Source organism: Bos grunniens, chromosome X (assembly GCF_055505025.1).
Source record: "Bos grunniens cultivar Pamir isolate PY7600 chromosome X, Bosgru_T2T1.0, whole genome shotgun sequence".
Taxonomy (NCBI): Eukaryota; Metazoa; Chordata; class Mammalia; order Artiodactyla; family Bovidae; genus Bos; species Bos grunniens.
Window position 1 is genome coordinate 28,275,040 of NC_141194.1, and position 19,261 is coordinate 28,294,300.

Consider the following 19,261-nt stretch of genomic DNA (forward strand, 5'->3'; position numbering starts at 1 on the left):
TCAATAAGGCTTCCAGTCAACAGTAGGTTATTATTAGTTACGTTTGGGCAGAGTCAAAATTATACAGGGATTTTGATTGTACTTCCAAACTCCACATGGTTCAAGGGTCAATTATACATCCAAAGGAAGTGAAGTCAGTATCTCAAAGACACATCTTCACTCCTGTGTTCATTGCACCATTATTTACAATAGCCAAGATTTGGTAACAACCCAAAATCTACCAACAGATAAATGGATAAAGAACATGTGGTAGATGCAGACGATGGGATATAATTTCACCTTAAAAAGTAAAGAAATGTTGTTATATGGGACAACATGGAGAAACCACAGGGACATTATTCTAAATGAAATAAGCCAGTCTCAGAAGGACAAATGCTGCATGGTTTCACTTATATGAGTTATCTAGTTTTTAAACACATTGAAACACAGAGGGGCCATGGGAGGGAGAAATGGGCAGTTGCTTTTCACTTGATATAATGTTTCAGTTATTCATTGAATAAATTCCAGAAATCTGCTGTGCACCATTGTGCCTGTATTTAACAGTACTATATTGTGTGCCTAAAATTTTGAGAGTAGATTTGATGTTAAATGTTTTTGCCACAACAATAATTTGACAAGTTGATTGTTTTGCTCTCTCTCCAGTAGAGAGTAAGCTGAGTAAGTGCAAGCATTTAGAAAACAGAACTCTTTTATGCTGTTAATGAGAATGTAATGTGTGAAACCACTGTGGAAAACAGTATTGAGGTTTCTCAAAAAATTAAAAATCGAATTATGATATGATTCAGCAAATCCACTTCTGAGTATCTATCCAAAGGAGTTAAAATTAGACTCTCCAAGAGATATCAGCATTCCCATATTTGTTGCAACATTATTCACGATAATCAATACAGGGAAACAGCCTAAATGTCCTTTGATGAATGAATGGATAAATATATGCTATACATATATATATATATATATATATATATATATATGTAAAATGGAGTGCTGTGTGTGTGTGTCCTCAGTCACTAAGGTGTGTCTGACTCTTTTTTGACCCCATGGAAGGTAGCCTGCCAAGCTCCTCTGACCATGGGATTTTCCAGGCAAGAATACTAGAGCGGGTTGCTATTTCCTCCTCCAGGGGATCTTCCCAATCCAGGGATCGAACCTGAGTCTCTTGTGTGTCCTGCATTGGCAGGTGGATTATTTACCACTGAGCTAACTGGGAAGCCCATAATGGAGTACTATTCAACCTTAAAAAGAAGGAAACTTTTTCATTTGCAATAACAGAGATGACCTAGAAGACATTGTGCTAAGTGAAATAAGCCAGACACAGAATGACAAATACATGATACCACTTAAATGAGGAATCTAAAACAGGCAAACTGATAGAAGCAGGGTAGGATGGTGATTGCCAGGGCCTGGGAGGAGGCGTAATGTGGAAGTGATTGTCAAAGGACACAGATTTTCAGTTATACAAGATGAATAATTTCTAGAAATGTAATGTGGAGCATAGAGCCTATAGTTAACAATTCCATATTGGATACTTAAAGTTTTGCTAAAAGGATTGTTAATTGTCCTTGCTCCTCCTCACCTCCACAAAAATAAATGAGTAAATCAATAAAGAGTATAGGAGGAAACTTTTGGAGGTAATGAACATGTTTATGGCATAGACTGTAGCGGTGGTTCAGAAGTGTATCAGATCAGATCAGATCAGTCGCTCAGTCGTGTCCGATTCTGCAACCCCATGAATTGCAGCACACCAGGCCTCCCTGTCCATCACCAACTCCCGGAGTTCACTGAGACTGACCTCCATCGAGTCAGTGATGCCATCCAGCCATTTCATCCTCAGAAGTGTGTATTTATTTCCAAACATCGAGTTGTATACATTAAATGAGTACACTTTTTTTATATGATAATCATATCTCAATAAAGTGTTTTTTTAAAAAAAGAGCAGATATTTGGTCTTATTTGGGGTTGTAGTCTGAGCATAATGCAAAGTGTGCTGCTGCTGCTGCGCAGTCGCTTCAGTCGTGTCCGACTCTGTGCGACCCCATAGACGGCAGCCCACCAGGCTCCCCCGTCCCTGGGATTCTCCAGGCAAGAACACTGGAGTGGGTTGTCATTTCCTTCTCCAGTGCATGAAGGTGAAAAGTGAAAGTTAATTCGCTCAGTCCTGTCTGACTCTGTGCAACCCCATGGACTGTAGCCCACCAGGCTCCTCCATCCATGGGATTTTTCAGGCAAGAGTACTGGAGTGGGGTGCCATCTGCAAAGTGTACAGTAGGCACTTTATATTTAATCAATAAAAGCAGAAAGAAAGAGTATAAATGAGGAAAAGACTGTTAATTTTTGGTTTACCTAACTCCTTCTTGTGCTTTTTCTTCTAAAAATTAAAGTTATATGCTTGTATTTGCTTATATTATTTAGGAATGTAAGATAAATTCTAATGGATTAGGCCGCATGCTTATTCTCTTGTTTATTTCCCAATTATTATTTGAGAAGGAGCTCTTTATTTTTTCTGTTGGCTGTGAAGCATGCTGGACCATCCCCAACCAGGGATCAAACCCACCCATGCCCCCTGCATTGGGAGCAGGGAGTCGTAAACGGTGGACCAACAGAGTAGTTCTGAGAATGACCTTTTTTGTAGGCTTACTAGTACTGTGGATGCTTTTTAAGAAACTGGAACAACAGCAACCTCCAAAACAAGATCCTGTCCATTGAATTTTAGAGTCTAGGAGGTACTATTATATGAAAAGATGGTGAGATACTCTCTATGACCAAAAGCAGGGTTCTCCAAACTTCAGGCCTCCAACCAGCACCTCCTGTGAGATCAGCAGCAGCATTTAGATTAGAAATAAAATTCACAATAAATGTAATGTGCTTGAATTATCCCCAAACCATCCCCCATTTCCAGTCTGTGGAAAAATTGTCTTCTACAAAACCAGTCCCTGGTGCCAAAAAGGTTGGGGACTGCTGAAAGAACAAGTCAAAAGCAGGGGTAAGGAGGGCAGGCAGTTGGAGTTGAAAGCAAGTGTAAATGGCCTGCGGTGAGGCAGTTTGGAGCCTTGTTGTTGTTCAGTCATTAAGTCATGTCCCACTCTTTGTGACCCCATGGACTGCAGCTCAACAGGCCTCCCTGCCTTTCACTATCTCCCGGAGTTTTCTGAAACTCAAGTGCATCGTCAATGATGCCACTGAACCATCATGTCCTCCGCTGCCCCCTTCTCCTCCTACCCCAAATCTTTCTTTCCTAGCATCAGGGTCTTTTCCAATGAGTTGGCTCTTTGCATCAGGTGGCCAAAGTATTGGAGCTTCGACTTCAGCATCAGTGCTTCCAATGAATATTCAGGGTTCATTCCTTGAGGATGGACTGGCTTGATCTCCTTGCAGTCCAAGGGACTCTCAAGAGTCTTCTCCAAGACCACAATCAGAAAGCATCAATTCTTCGATGCAGCTTTCTTTATAGGCCAACTCTCACATTTGTACATGACTACTGGAAAATCCATAGATATAGGTACCTTTGTCGGCAAAATGATGTCTCTGTTTTTTAATACAATGTCTAGGTTTGGAGCCTTAGGAAAATGCAGAGCCTTCAGTGAGAAGTCATTTTAAGTGAAGTTGTCTAGTGGGCTAGAGAGACAGTGGGAGTGGTGGGCATGGCCAGATTCTCAGATGGAGGGCCTCAGAGAGTCCAGAGACTCCTGCACTGGTGACATTTACCCTGGGTTGAGGGAGCCAGAGACCTTTCCATTAAGAAGGTACTTGATTGTTTTTATCTTGTGTGTAATTGGGCAAATTCTAGGCAAGTTCTAGATTTTTTTGGTACTTAAATACGTGGAAATATTGGTAATTTAGATGAAAGGGTAGCTAGGAGGGAAGATACTGGTCAATGACAAAAATTCTAAGAACTTTGAGTTGTTTGCAACTGGGAAAGATTCTACCTCAAGCACATTCTATGTTACATCCTCTGGTGTGACTATTACATGATTGTCCTTGCTAGGCAACATTTGAATTCACTGTGATTTTCTTTGTCTTGGAGTTTGGTTAATGTGCTGGAGTTCAGAAGGCTAGTGAAACAGTATGTGAAACAATTGACCAGCTTAAATTGCTTTTGCCTCCTCAAAGAGATTGTTGATTAATCACACTTTGAGTCATTTTACAAAGAAAGAACTGCATGTGTCCAAGAAGGAACCCATGACCTCAGGATGACCCTGGAGCCAAGATCCTCAATCTGGGGAACTCAGAGAATACAAATGTTGCCCCAAGGGCCATTGCAAAATGAGAAGTCCTTCAATAAGGAAAGCCTGGCTTCCTGTAGCCTGAGTAGCTGATGGACTAATTTAAGACTAGCCAATTAGCTTCCAAGTTAGAAATTCCCGTGACCCCTTAGATTTCACCCAGGCTGCTGGATTGAAGAGAGATTTGATACCTTGCCTCCTGCTTTGGTTGGCCTTGCAGTAAAGCTCTTTTCTCAAAAGCTCTTGCCATAAGTATTGGCTTCTGTGCACATCTGTCAGTGAGCCCATGTTCAGTGAGTTTGGGCAGCCTAGTTGAAATTTAGGACTTGTGACCATCTGCTTGATGCACTTAGCCCCTGGTGGTTCTCAGCACCAACCCTGAGTGGCCACCTCGACTGAGTTTGTCTAGAAAGTCAGCTCTCAGGTTCCTGTTTCCTAGCCATGGCACTCTGGGCTCCTAGGGCTTCTTTGGCTCCTTTCCTTTTAAGAAAAGGAATAGCTCCTGGATCATATATCTTTGGGGTGAGTAACCTCATTATAATGTTCCTATAGCTAAATGTGCTATGTGTAGTTAGAATGTGCCTGTAGTCTAATAACAGAGAAGGCAATGGCACCCCACTCCAGTACTCTTGCCTGGAAAACCCCATGGATGGAGGAGCGTGGTGGGCTACAGTCCATGGGGTCACTAAGAGTCAGACACGACTGAGCGACTTCACTTTCACTTTTCACTTTCATGCATTGGAGAAGGAAATGGCAACCCACTCCAGTGTTCTTGCCTGGAGAATCTCAGGGACGGCAGAGCCTGGTGGGCTGCCGTCTATGGGGTCGCACAGAGTCGGACACGACTGAAGCGACTTAGCAGCAGCAGCAGTAGTCTAATAATCTCATCAGGGCTGTGGGTTAGAGAGGACTGGACTGCTGAATGGCATCACCAACTCAATGGAAACGAGTTTGAGCAAACCCCAGGAGACAGTGAAGGACAGGGAAGCCTGGCATGTCATAGTTCATGGGGTGGCAAAGAGTCAGACACACCTGAGCAACTGAACAATGACAACAACCCTGTGGGTTAGGGTCCCGCCTAGTGGAGTTTCTTGCATCTGGATAAAATCCAGAGGCTAGGATGAGGGGTTGGTTAGGGACCCTCCTGAGGGGACAGTGCAAGAAGTTAGAGCTGCTGAGGTATTCAACGATTGGGTTAGAGCCCCAAACACTACTTTAAGGTCCCAGGTCTTTGGATTTATTTGCCTGTGTTTAACTATGTCTGACTGTTACATGTGTTGGGATTGGCTAATAGGAAGTTGGCTATTGGATGACTGTGACAAAATTTTATTAAACCTGTTATTAATGAGGGTCCTCTGAATCGGGAGATAAACGCCTTGCTCCTGGACTGGAAACCTTGCTTTATGGAGGTCATGGAGCTTTTTACTCATGCTTTTGGCCACCTGATGCGAAGAGCTGACTCATTTGAAAAAACACTGATGCTGGGAAAGATTGAGGGCAGGAGGAGAGGGGATGACAGAGGATAAGATGGTTGGATGGCATCACCGACTCAACAGACATGGGTTTGGGTGGACTCTGGCAGTTGGTGATGGACAGGGAGGCCTGGTGTGCTGCGGTTGATGGGGTCGCAAAGAGTCGGACACGACTGAGTGACTGAACTGAACTGAAGGTGATTGCCTGTAGATATTGTTACAGATGGATATCCTTTTTTAAAAAAAATATTTTACTGGAGAATTAGTGATTTACAATCTTGTGTTTCAGGTACACAGCAAAGTGATTCAGTTACATATATATTCAACCTTTTCCAGATTCTTTCCCATATAGGTTATTACAGAATATTGAGTAGAGTTGCCTATGCTATATAGGAGGGCCTTTTCGGCTATCTATTTTATATATTGCTGGTTTGTGTATGTTCATCCCAATTTCTAATGTACCCATCCCCCCGCCATGTTTCCCCTTTAGTCATCATAAGTCTGTTTTCAGAATGTGAGAGTCTGTTTCTATATTTTAAATAAGTACATTTGTGTCATTTTTTAAAATTAGATAGTACCTTTGAGTGATATAATATGGTATTTGTCTTTGTCTGACTTACTTCCTTCATTATGAAAATCTCTTAAGTCCATCCGGTGCTGCAAATGACATTCTTTCATTCTTTTTTATGGCTGAGTATGATTCCATTGTATTTATGTATCACATTTTTATTCATGGACCTGTAGGTAGTTTCCATGTCTTGGCTATTGTAAACAGTGCTGCAGTGACCATGGGTGTGCTTGTACCTACTCGAATTATGGTTTTCTTCAGACATATGCCCAGGTAGTCTATTTTTTAAATGTTATTGGAGTACAGTTGATTTACAATATTGTGTTAATTTCAGGTATATGGCAAAGTGATTCAGTTATACATATATGTACATTCATTAATTTTCAGTTTCTCTTTTCATATAGGTTATCACAGAATATTGATTAGAGTTTCCTGTGCTACGTAGGAGGTCCTTGTTGGTTATCTATTTCATATATAATGGTGTGTGTATGTTCATCCCAAGCTGCTGATTTCTCTCTCCCTCACTACGTTTCCCCTTTAGTAACCATAAGTTTGTTTTCATCATCTTTCTGTTTTGTAAATAAGTTCGTTTTATCACTTTTTAAAATTAGATTGCACATAGGAGGGATATACTTGTCTTTGTCTGACTTAATTCGCTTAGTGTTACAATCCCTGGATACACCCATGTTGCTGCAGATGGCATTCTTTCATTCTTTGTTATGGCTGAGTAATACTCCTTTGTATTTACAGAACACGTCTTTATCTACTCCTCTGTTGATGTACATTTAGGTTGCTTCCATGTCATAGGTATTGTAAATAATGCTGCAATGAACATTGTGTGCTGTACCTTTTTTGAATTATGATTTTCTCTGGATATTTTCCCAGGAGTGGGATTGCTGAATATTATGGTGGTATTATTTTTTTTGTCTTATTTTCCTGGAGTATAAGTGATTTACAGTGTTGTGTTAGTTTCAGGTGTATAACAAAGTGACTCACTTATGTATACACATGTATTCCTTCATTTTCAGATTCTTTTCTCATACAGTTTATTACAGAATATTGAGTAGAGTTCTCTCTGCTATACAGTAGGTCCTTTTTGGTTATCTCTAGTATATACAGTTGTGTATGTGGACTTCCCGGGTGGTGCAATGGTAAAGAATCCACCTGCCAATGGAGGAGACACAAGAGAAGCACGTTCGGTCCCCTGATCGGGAAGATCCCCTAGAGTAGGAAATGGAAACTCACTCCAGTATTCTGTCCTGGAAATTCCATAGACAGAGGAGCCTCTTGGACTACAGTCCATGGAGTCACAAAGAGTCCAACACGACAGTTGTATATGTTTATCCCAAGCTCCTAATGTATCCCTCCCTCAACATTTCTACAATGGTAACCGTAAGCTCTGATAATTAGTGATGTTGAGCATCTTTTTATATGCTTTTTGGTCATCTATATGTCTTCTTTGAAGGAATGTTTGTTTATACACTCTGCCTACTTTTTTATGGGATTGTTTATTTGACACAGAGGTACATGAGCTATTTATATATTTTGGAGATTATTTCGCTGTTGTTTGCTTTGTTTGCAAATATTTCCTCTCATTCTGAGTTGTCTTTTTGTTTATGGTTTCTTTTCCTTTATGGAAGCTTTTGACTTCAATTAAAGGTCACCCGTTTGTTTTTGCTTTTATTTTCATTACTCCAGGAGGTGGATCAAAAACCATTTTACTAAAAGAAAAAAATACTGCTGCAACTTATGTCAAACAGTGCTCTGCCTAGGTTTTCCTCTGAGAGTTTTAGAGTGTCTAGCTTTACATTTCAGTCTTTGATCCATTTTGAGTTTATTTTTATGTATGGTGTTAGAGCATATTCTAAATTCATTCTTTTACATGTAACTGTCCAGTTTTCAAGGCACCATTTATTGAAGAGACTGTCTTTTTGGTTAACTAGTATTTTGTTCAGGATTTTTGCATCTGTGGTCTTCAGTGATATTGGCCTGTCATTTACTTTTCTTTTCTTTCTTTCTTTTTTTTTTTTTTTTTGTGTGTGTGCTTATCTATCTCGTTTTGCTCTCAGTGTGATGGTGGCCTCAAAGAATGAGCTTGGGAGTGTTCCTTCCTCTGTAATTTTTGAGCACCACAGTGGAAAAAATTGGTCAGTCAACTGCAGAGCTCAGTTTGGGCTGATGAGTGGCCAGGAAGAGCCAAGACAGATGACCCAATAGTAATAAATTCCATCCAGTCACCAAAACCCCAACGTTAAAGCAATAGCCTGTAAAGAGACATGTGAAGGAAACAAAGCCTCTGATAATCACCTTTCTTAAATACCAATTAATCCAACCTTGTCAATCCTTATATAACACTCCAGTCCTGTTGGTACAAAAATTTGGGACCTGGGATTATCATTTTCTACAGAATTTGAGACTCGTTAACCAAATTGAGGATGATTTCCCACAAGCTTGAAGAATGTACAAAGAGAAATGGGGGGATTGAAGCATAAAGCATTGACCAGTTTAAAGTGGTTTTGCCTCCTTAAAACAGGTTGTTGATTAATCAAACCTTGAGTTATTTTTAGAGGCAGGACTATGCATGTGCCAAAAAGGAGCCTCCATTTCCAGGATGACTGCAGAACCAAGAGGGTTCAGTCTGTGGAACTCTCAGAGTAGCAATGTTGCCAGGGGAGAAATGTAGGAAGTCCTTCAATACGGAAAATCTGGCTTCTAGCAGCGTGAATAGCGTACATGAATTAATTCAAGACTAGCCAATTAGCTTCCAAGTTTGCAGTTCCCCTAAACCCTTTCATTTTACCTCAAACTCTGGATTGAGGAGACAGATTTGAGAGCCCTACTCTTGCCTTCTTGCTACTCCACCTTGGATTAAAGTTTTTCTCTCAAAAGTCTGTTCCATAGTATTGGCTTCTATGTGCATCAGGCAGTGAGCCCTTGCTGGGGAACACTAGTGCCTGATAGGCCTGGAATTAGATTCCTCTCTGAATTCCTCTAGATCCGACGCTGTTATATTCCTCTTGCCCTAAAGCAGAGCTTGTGTTCCTTAACACTCAAATGTATCTTGGGATAAAAGTAAGGACTCTGGATATATTCCAATACACTTCTTTAGGCACAAAGCCTTGAAGGCTACATCAATAAACGACAGGAATAACGAAGAGAAAGAGATGATAGTGACGGTAAGATCGTCTCTCTGTTCAGTGTCCGATAACCTCAATCAGAATAGCACAAAACCATCTTGGATGGCTTTTTTCCTTTAGAAGTGTACTCGTATCTCAGATATGGTGACTGGGTTCTAGATCACTGCCATAAAGTGAAAATGGCCTTAGAGTAAATCATTAGGAATTTGGGGGATTCCCAGTGCTTATAAAAGTTGTTAATCCTATTGTACACCTACTAGAAGATGTCTAAAAAATGCACATAGCTTAATTTACAAATGTGTTATAATAGTAACAAAGACAACTAATCAGAGCACCATAAGAAATAAAATAAGGAAAGAGTTTAAAATATTTAAAGAATTAACAATATGTGGAACAGGGACCCCAAGTGAATACATGATGTTGGGAAAACCATGCCATAGACAGGTTCAAAGCATAGTTACCATAAACTTTCAGTTTGTAACGAAACACAGTATTTGTGAAGCATGATTACATGCAGTACAATGTTTGAAAAGTATGTCTGTCAATCAATTAAAACAAGTCATGAGTAGAGACTGACTCTGGCTTTTGAAAAGGATGGAGGAGCATTTTTCTCTGGGAGCACACCCCATTCTGCCCCCTGCCTTCTGTGTTATTTTCCCCATCTCAGGTCAAGTCTGGGACATGAAACTGTAAGGTTTGCATTAGGGACACTGCTCAAGAGGTTGCTGGCATGTGGTGTTCTCCAGGAATCTTTTAATCCAAGAGCTAGACAAAATTTGGGCCCCCATAAGTGGGGCAATCCCAAAGAAAGGCAAATGCCAAAGAATGCTCAAACTACCGCACAATTGCACTTATCTCACACGCTAGTAAAGTAATGCTCAAACTTCTCCAAGCCAGGCTTCAGCAATATGTGAACCGTGAACTTCCTGATGTTCAAGCTGGTGTTAGAAAAGGCAGAGGAACCAGAGACCAAATTGCCAACATCTGCTGGATCATGGAAAAAGCAAGAGAGTTCCAGAAAAACATCTATTTCTGCTTTATTGACTATGCCAAAGCCTTTGACTGTGTGGATCACAATAAACTGTGGAAAATTCTGAAAGAGATGGGAATACCAGACCACCTGATCTGCCTCTTGAGAAATTTGTATGCAGGTCAGGAAGCAACAGTTAGAACTGGACATGGAACAACAGACTGGTTCCAAATAGGAAAAGGAGTTCGGCAAGGCTGTATATTGTCACCCTGTTTATTTAACTTCTATGCAGAGTACATCATGAGAAACGCTAGACTGGAAGAAACACAAGCTGGAAACAAGATTGCTGGGAGAAATATCAATAACCTCAGATATGCAGATGACACCACCCTTATGGCAGAAAGTGAAGAGGAACTAAAAAGCCTCTTGATGAAAGTGAAAGTAGAGAGTGAAAAAGTTGGCTTAAAGCTCAACATTCAGAAAATGAAGATCATGGCATCCGGTCCCATCACTTCATGGGAAATAGATGGGGAAACAGTGGAAACAGTGTCAGACTTTATTTTTCTGGGCTCCAAAATCACTACAGATGGTGACTGCAGCCATGAAATTAAAAGACACTTACTCCTTGGAAGGAAAGTTATGACCAACCTAGATAGCATATTCAAAAGCAGAGACATTACTTTGCCAACAAAGGTCTGTCTAGTCAAGGCTATGGTTTTTCCTGTGGTCGTGTATGGATGTGAGAGTTGGACTGTGAAGGAGGCTGAGTGCCGAAAAATTGATGCTTTTGAACTGTAGTGCTGGAGAAGACTCTTGAGAGTCCCTTGGACTGCAAGGAGATCCAACCAGTCCATTCTGAAGGAGATCAGCCCTGGGATTTCTTTGGAAGGAATGATGCTAAAGCTGAAACTCTAGTACTTTGGCCACCTCATGCGAAGAGTTGACTCATTGGAAAAGACTCTGATGCTGGGAGGGATTGGGGGCAAGAGGAGAAGGGGACGACAGAGGATGAGATGGCTAGATGACATCACTGACTCGATGGACGTGAGTCTCAGTGAACTCCGGGAGTTGGAGATGGACAGGGAGGCCTGGCGTGCTGCAATTCATGGGGTCACAAAGAGTCAGACACGACTGAGCAACTGATCTGATCTGAAGTGGGGACTGGAGAGACAACCATCAAAAAATATAGGTCACTGAGAGAGCTGCCCAAACTTTCTCTCAGGCCTAGAATGCCCAGACAGGACATTCCCTCTTATAAGCCTTGTAGTTCTTTGTGAGGTCAAAGTCTCAGTCTAAGAAGAATGGCCTCAGTTCAGTAGAGGGAGAATCTCAGGTTGGAGGGTCAGGTCCCAGGACTGACCAGGACCATGGTGAGGTCTCTGATTGAAAAAGTATCACTAGACCCACAAATGAGGAGGCTTTACAGACCACTGCTCCTATTCCTAACCCCAGAGGCTCCAGGCAGACTTATAGGGATGAGAAGCCTCTTCATTTCTGTCTGGTCTCAGTGAGGGAATGGATGGAACACCAGTTCTTAGGAGGGTGGCATCTAGGCCATCACCACTGGGAAGATGAGGACCATCGGTGCTAATGAGAGAGTCTCTCCCACCAAGGAGGAATGCTCACAGAGTGGCGCTCCCCCTGTCGAGGAGAGATGCTCAGAGAAGCGCCCTGACTCCCCACTAGGGACTTGGAGAGGTGAGGGCTTGGTTTGCGGGCAGGAGGCCTCCAGTCCGTAGTGAGAAAGGTCCTGGGCTCTGCCAGACGGCATGGTGAGGACCCTAAGGGATGACCCAGGGACTGCTGAACACTGAACGACGGGGTCCCCACAGAGCCCCGCCCCTTCCATCATCCCTCAGAGATCGTGCACAGGGCAGCCATAGCAGGAAGTGTCTCTGCAAAACTTCCGTGCTGGTGGCGAAGAGCTCGGACTGATGTTAAGCGTGTTCGTGTGGCTAAGAGTGGATTCCCAGGACTGATCTGTAGGCAAGGTGAGGACCTGAATGTGGACTCCAGGGACCATTCCCCCGTCCTGTAACAAAGATAACTCCCAAAGTCTCATCTCTGTGATCCGCAGGGGATGGTTCTACAACTCTCTTAGGCCGATTTCTTCCGTATATCTTGATCTAAGGCATTCTGTAAGGTAAGCGATTATTTGATTCTGTAAATGAAGGAAACCTAGGCCCTCACTCCAGTCACCGGGAGAGCGCCGAGTGCGAACTAGGCATGGGGCAGTAAAGATGGCGACACAAAGCGGCACCCATACACTCAATTCCCGGACTTCTCCCCTGCCGAACTCTAAAAGGTGAAACTTTGTTTGGAGGCTTGTGGACACAGTTCGGGAAAGGGAGGAGTGTCAGACTCTGAGAGATATGAAGATGGGGACTCTGAATGAGGACTGTAGAACACCCCGCCAGGCTTCGTCCCCTCGCCAACCCCACCCCTTCTGTGCGCTATCAGAGATCCTGGGTATCACAGCTTTGAGAGGTGAGGAAGAGAGGGCCCAAGCCAGCAGATGTCCCAGTGTTCCTCCAGCAATTCTTCCCACACCTAATGAAGCTGAGCCAAATTCTGTACTTTGTGGCTGAAGATAGCATTCAGTGTTCTATAAGTAGTATAGAACGGGGCATCCCAGAGGGTGCACAGTGTATAATTCCTTGGGGTTTGTGTTCTGTATGAGGAACTTAGAGATGAATCTGTGTTTTTATGTTCTTGCTACTTTTCAAAGGTTGCTCCTTAATGAAAGCTTATAATCTAAGTGTACGAATGATATCAGTCACACTTATTGTTGTTTATCAGCCTTAAGGATAAGAGTTTTTCTGTTGTGTGAAAGAAGTGGGAAAGCTTCCATGTTATTTAGTAAGCTGGTGCAAGATAACCTGGCATTACAATATGTTATTTCCTTGAGAGTATGAAAAAATTAAGCAGGGCAATATGTGGGATCAAGAAATAGAGGGAAAGTAAGATGGATGGTATTTTGTTTCCTCATCTTTCGTAGTTTGTGTTTTACAAAATTATAAATGACAGTGTATGCTTCGTTAATTCAAAAATGTAAAATTAAATTCTAAAAATTCATCTTCATGCTCACAGGCTCACTTATTCCCTAAACAGTAATTGAGCCTCTGCTCATAGAAGACTCCATGCTAGTACTTGGAGAGCTGAGAAAAAGATCTAACCACTCACCATAAAATTATAGTCGAGAAGCAGCTGTCATGTAAAGGAAATTGTGACATGACAGCAATCAAATGTGAATTCCCTGATGCAAGGTAGTGGTGGGCCTTGGGAAAGTATAAGTCTTTCAGTGGGAAGTAAATATAAGTTGAGTGCATGGCAGGCTGGACGAGGCTGTCCTAATCATGACCAGGGACCAGGTTCTCACAGGGTGGGCTGCATAGTTTAAAGACAAAGCCTGGGATGGGAAACTGCCCTTAACACTTACAGACACACTTCACTCTGTTGCATGTTGCTTTATTGTATTTCACAGGTACTGCTTTTCTTTTCTTTGTTCTTTTTCTTTACCAAATTAAAAGTTTGTGTCAGTCAACCTTGTTTCCAGCAAGTCTTTTGGCTCCATGTTTCCAACACCGTTTGCTCACTTCATGTCTGTGTGTCACGTTTTGATACCTCTTGCAGTGTTCATACCCTTAGCAGCAAAAATGATGGACTCAGTGAAGGCTCACATAATGGTTAGCATCCTTTTTCTTTTAGCAAAGAGGTGTTTTTATTTAAGATATCTATATTGTCCTTAGGCATAATGCTATTGCCCACTTAATAGCCTATAGTATAGTGTAAACATAAATTTTATGAAAGCACTGGGAAACCAAAAAATTTGTATGACTCAATTGTGATGTGGACTTTCCTTTCGGGGTTGAGACCCAAACCTGCAGTATTTTCTGAGTCTGCCTGTGCTTTGGGATTGTGAGTAAATCAGAGAGCAATCATGTGAAGCTGCCATGGAATGTGTCCTGTGCTCTTATTCCAGTACAGGGAAACCCTGTGGAGATTAGATGGTTTATTCATGTTCTCTTCTGTCTATGGAGTTTCCCAGAAATCAGGGTGGCTCCCCTGAGGTGGGATGATGCCTTGAAACCACTGGACTGGCGCACTCTGCCCTCGGGGTGGGGGAGCCAGAGCCCACGCCACTAAAAAATTAATAATAATTGAAATCAAATTATCTTGACTGTAATGTGGCAAACAATAGGGAAGGAATAGACTCTTGTGGGTGGTTAAATGAATGAAAGTGGGAGTGGTTTATGAAAAAGGGCAAGTGAGAGATAGGTAAGTTTGGGGCCCTTGAAATATTTGGGAGCTTTGTGTTACATCCACTGAGGATATCTACCTCATGGTGACCTTCAGTGGCATACTCTTAACTGGGATATGCTAGTTTTCCTTGCTAAGCAGGATTTTTCTGATAGAGGGTTCTCTGCCCTGCTGCTGCTGCTGTCGCTTCAGTCATGTCCGACTCTGTGCCACCCCATAGATGGCAACCCACCAGGCTCCGCCATCCCTGGGATTCTCCAGTGAAGAAAACTGGAGTGGGTTGGCATTTCCTTCTCCAATGCATGAAAATGAAAAGTGAAAGTGAAGTCGCTCAGTCGTGTCTGACTCTTAGCAACCCCATGGACTGCAGCCCACCAGGCTTCTCCGTCCATGGGATTTTCCAGACCCCTGCTTATTCTTTGACATCTCCTGGGTTGAAAATTGAATCACAGTGTAGTGGGTTGAATCTCCAGGGACAATTGATCACAGTAAGGACTGGCATCCTTGACAGTCTCAGGACAGGCCAGGCAATGGGCCATGCATTTTACAGGCATTATTCTCAGTCCCCAAGACAGACCTTCTGAAACCCATTTCACAGATGAAGAAATTGAGGCTCGCAGAGTTTGGTAAGGTATTCAGTTTCACACAGTTCTTAAATGACGGTTGGAAGTAGACTCCTGGCCTAAATAAGTCTGATGCCCACACTTTGCCATTCCTCCTCGCCTGAGGCCAACTTTCTGTTCCTTCATTTGCCTTCCTTCTGATCGACTGGTCCAGCATGTATGTCAGGTGATAAAAAGGAGAACTCTGTGCCCAAAACACTGCATGGAAATATGTAACCACAGCAATAAGCATATCAAAATAACTGAGAAGTCTGAATAAAGCAGAGAAAGGTAATATTTAATGACAATATCAGATCAGATCAGATCAGTCGCTCAGTCCTGTCCGACTCTTTGCGACACTGTGAATCACAGCACGCTAGGCCTCCCTGTCCATCACCAACTCCCGGAGTTCACTGAGACTCACGTCCATTGAGTCAGTGATGCCATCCAGCCATCTCATCCTCTGTCGTCCCCTTCTCCTCTTGACCCCAATCCCTCCCAGCATCAGAGTCTTTTCCAATGAGTCAACTCTTCGCATGAGGTGGCCAAAGTACTAGAGTTTCAGCTTTAGCATCATTCCTTCCAAAGAAATCCCAGGGCTGATCTCCTTCAGAATGGACTGGTTGGATCTCCTTGCAGTCCAAGGGACTCTCAAGAGTCTTCTCCAGCACTACAGTTCAAAAGCATCAATTTTTCGGCACTCAGCCTCCTTCACAGTCCAACTCTCACATCCATACATGACCACAGGAAAAACCATAGCCTTGACTAGACAGACATTTGTTGACAAAGTAATGTCTCTGCTTTTGAATATGCTATCTAGGTTGGTCATAACTTTCCTTCCAAGGAGTAAGCGTCTTTTAATTTCATAGCTGCAGTCACCATCTGTAGTGATTTTGGAGCCCAGAAAAATAAAGTCTGACACTGTTTCCCCATCTATTTCCCATGAAGTGATGGGACCGGATGCCATGGCCTTCGTTTTCTGAATGTTGAGCTTTAAGCCAACTTTTTCACTTTCTACTTTCACTTTCATCAAGAGGCTTTTTAGTTCCTCTTTACTTTCTGCCATAAGGGTGGTGTCATCTGCATATCTGAGGTTATTGATATTTCTCCCGGCAATCTTGATTCCAACTTGTGTTTCTTCCAGTCCAGCGTTTCTCATGATGTACTCTGCATAGAAGTTAAATAAACAGGGTGACAATATACAGCCTTGCCGAACTCCTTTTCCTATTTGGAACCAGTCTGTTGTTCCATGTTGTTCTAACTGTTGCTTCCTGACCTGCATATAGATTTCTCAAGAGGCAGATCAGGTGGTCTGGTATTCCCATCTCTTTCAGAATTTTCCACAGTTTATTGTGATCCACACAGTCAAAGTCTTTGGCATAGTCAATAAAGCAGAAATAGATGTTTTTCTGGAACTCTCTTGCTTTTTCCATGATCCAGCGGATGTTGGCAATTTGATCTCTGGTTCCTCTGCCTTTTCTAAAACCAGCTTGAACATCAGGAAGTTCATGGTTCACATATTGCTGAAGCCTGGCTTGGAGAATTTTGAGCATTACTTTACTAGCATGTGGAGAAGGCAATGGCACCCCACTCCAGTACTCTTGCCTAGAAAATCCCATGGACGGAGGAGCCTGGTAGGCTACAGTCCATGGGATGGCTAAGAGTTGGACACGACTGAGCGACTTCACTTTCACTTTTCACTTTCATGCATTGGAGAAGGAAATGGCAACCCACTCCAGTGTTCTTGCCTGGAGAATCCCAGGGATGGGGGAGCCTGGTAGGCTACCGTATATGGGGTCACACAGAGTCGGACACCACTGAAGTGATTTAGCATAGCATTACTAGCATGTGCGATGAGTGCAGTTGTGGGGTAGTTTGAGCATTTTTTGGCATTGCCTTTCTTTTGGATTGGAATGAAAACTGACCTTTTCCAGTCCTGTGGCCACTGCTGAGTTTTCCAAATTTGCTGGCATATTGAGTGCAGCACTTTCACAGCATCATCTTTCAGGATTTGGAATAGCTCAACTGGAATTCTATCACCTCCACTAGCTTTGTTCATAGAGATGCTTCTAAGGCCCACTTGACTTCACATTCCAGGATGTCTGGCTCTAGGTCAATCATCTACATATCCAAAGTCAGAGAACCCAAATGATCAGGGGCCCAGAAAATCATGCTGGACAGCCCCTTGCATTTGGAAGTTAAAACTGTTCAAAGAGAAGTTACACAAAAGGTGAAGTGTGGCTAGTAAAGAGAAGGGGTAGATGAAAGTGTTTTATCCTTTGTCAACACATCCATCCTGCCTTGACATACAACTTCCCTATTTCACATCACTCCAGGGATGGGAACGCAGTCTCTGAAGGCTTTTCAATAGGGAAATGGGTCGAGGTTGCCAGGATGTGGCCTTGCCCAGGAAGACTTTTAATGTGTGGCAGAACCAATACAATACTGTACAGTAATTAGCCTCCAATTAAAAGAATAAATTTAAATTAGAAAAAAAAAAAGAAACAGGAGCCAGAAAGAAGAGGCCCTTAGGTGGGCTGGGGAGGGTAACATGCCCCAGGCAAAGTTCTCAGCCTGAGCAATTGCTCACTTAAGGTTGAGGGTTCTCAGGGACTTGTGACTGCTGCCTAGGAGGGTTCCCAGGTCAGCACAGGTTGGCCAGCTCAGGTCAGTAGAGAGAAATATTTCTAAGGTGTGCCAGGAGGAAGGAGAGCAGCCCTGCCAAGCCCATATCAGCAGAGACCTCATGGATTCCTCTCTGTTGCGATGGCTGCTGCTGCTACTGCTGCTAAGTCGCTTCAGTCGTGTCCAACTCTGTGGGACCCCATAGATGGCAGCCCACCAGGCTCCCCCATCCCTGGGATTCTCCAGGCAAGAACACTGGAGTGGGTTGCCATTTCCTTCTCCAATGCATGAAAATGAAAAGTGAAAGTGTAGTTGCTCAGTCGTGTCCGACTCTAGTGACCCGATGGACTGCAGCCTACCAGGCTCCTCCATCCATGGGATTTTCCAGGCAAAAGTACTGGAGTGGGGTGCCATTTCCTTCTGCGGTTGCCATGGCAGATCCTTGTAAATGTCATAAAGAGATGTCCTCATATCCTTCTCAGGGGTAACAGAAAAGTGATGAGCTTGATTTGAGATGGAGGTCTCAGGTCAGCACAGGGGGAACTCTTAGGCCTTCACCTGAGTCAGATTTAGGGTATGGAGTCAGCACCCCCAGTGGGATCACCATCATATGCGTTCTCAACCTGCCTGATGCAGTTGTCACTCATGGCATGGCAGGTGTGGTCAAGCGATGCCACCCTCACATCCTTTTGGATCTCAGGAAGTGAGAGCCATTCTCTGCAGAAATGTTCTCAGATCCACAAAGAGGGGAGCCTCGGGTCCTGCCTGCATCCAAATCAAGCTAACTGAGGATTGAGGGGCCCACCCACTTTTGGATAGAGGGGTAAGAGGGCCTGGCCCTGCACTCAAGACTGAGATCCTGAGAGAAGGGTGTGGGACTGAGCCACCACCCCAGGCCCCAAAGATTTTTTTAAGTTTCCTTTTTTAAAGCAGTTTTAGATTGACAGCAAAATGGCGCAGAAGGTACAGAGAGTGCCCATATGTGTTCTTCTTGGACACGTGTACAGCCTCCCCCACTGTCAGTGTCCCCCAGTAGAGTGGGCTGTTTGCTACAATCTAGGAAGCTACTTTAGCAAACAGTCCTGACCTAGCACACTTACTTGCTTACTTGCATTACCTTCATTCTTGGTATTGTACCCACTGTGAATATAGACAAATGGATGATGATTGTATCCAGCTTTATGGGCTTCCCTGGTAAGTCAGCGGTAATGAATCCACCTGCTCATGCAGGAGACACAGGTTCAATCCCTGGATGGGAAGATCCCCTGGAGAAGAAAGAGGCAACACACCCCAGTGTTCTTGCCTGAGAAATCCCATAAACAGAGGAGCCTGGCAGGCTACAATCTGTGAGGTGGCAAAGAATCGCGAATCCTCGCATCCCTGGGATAAAGCCCACTTGGTCAT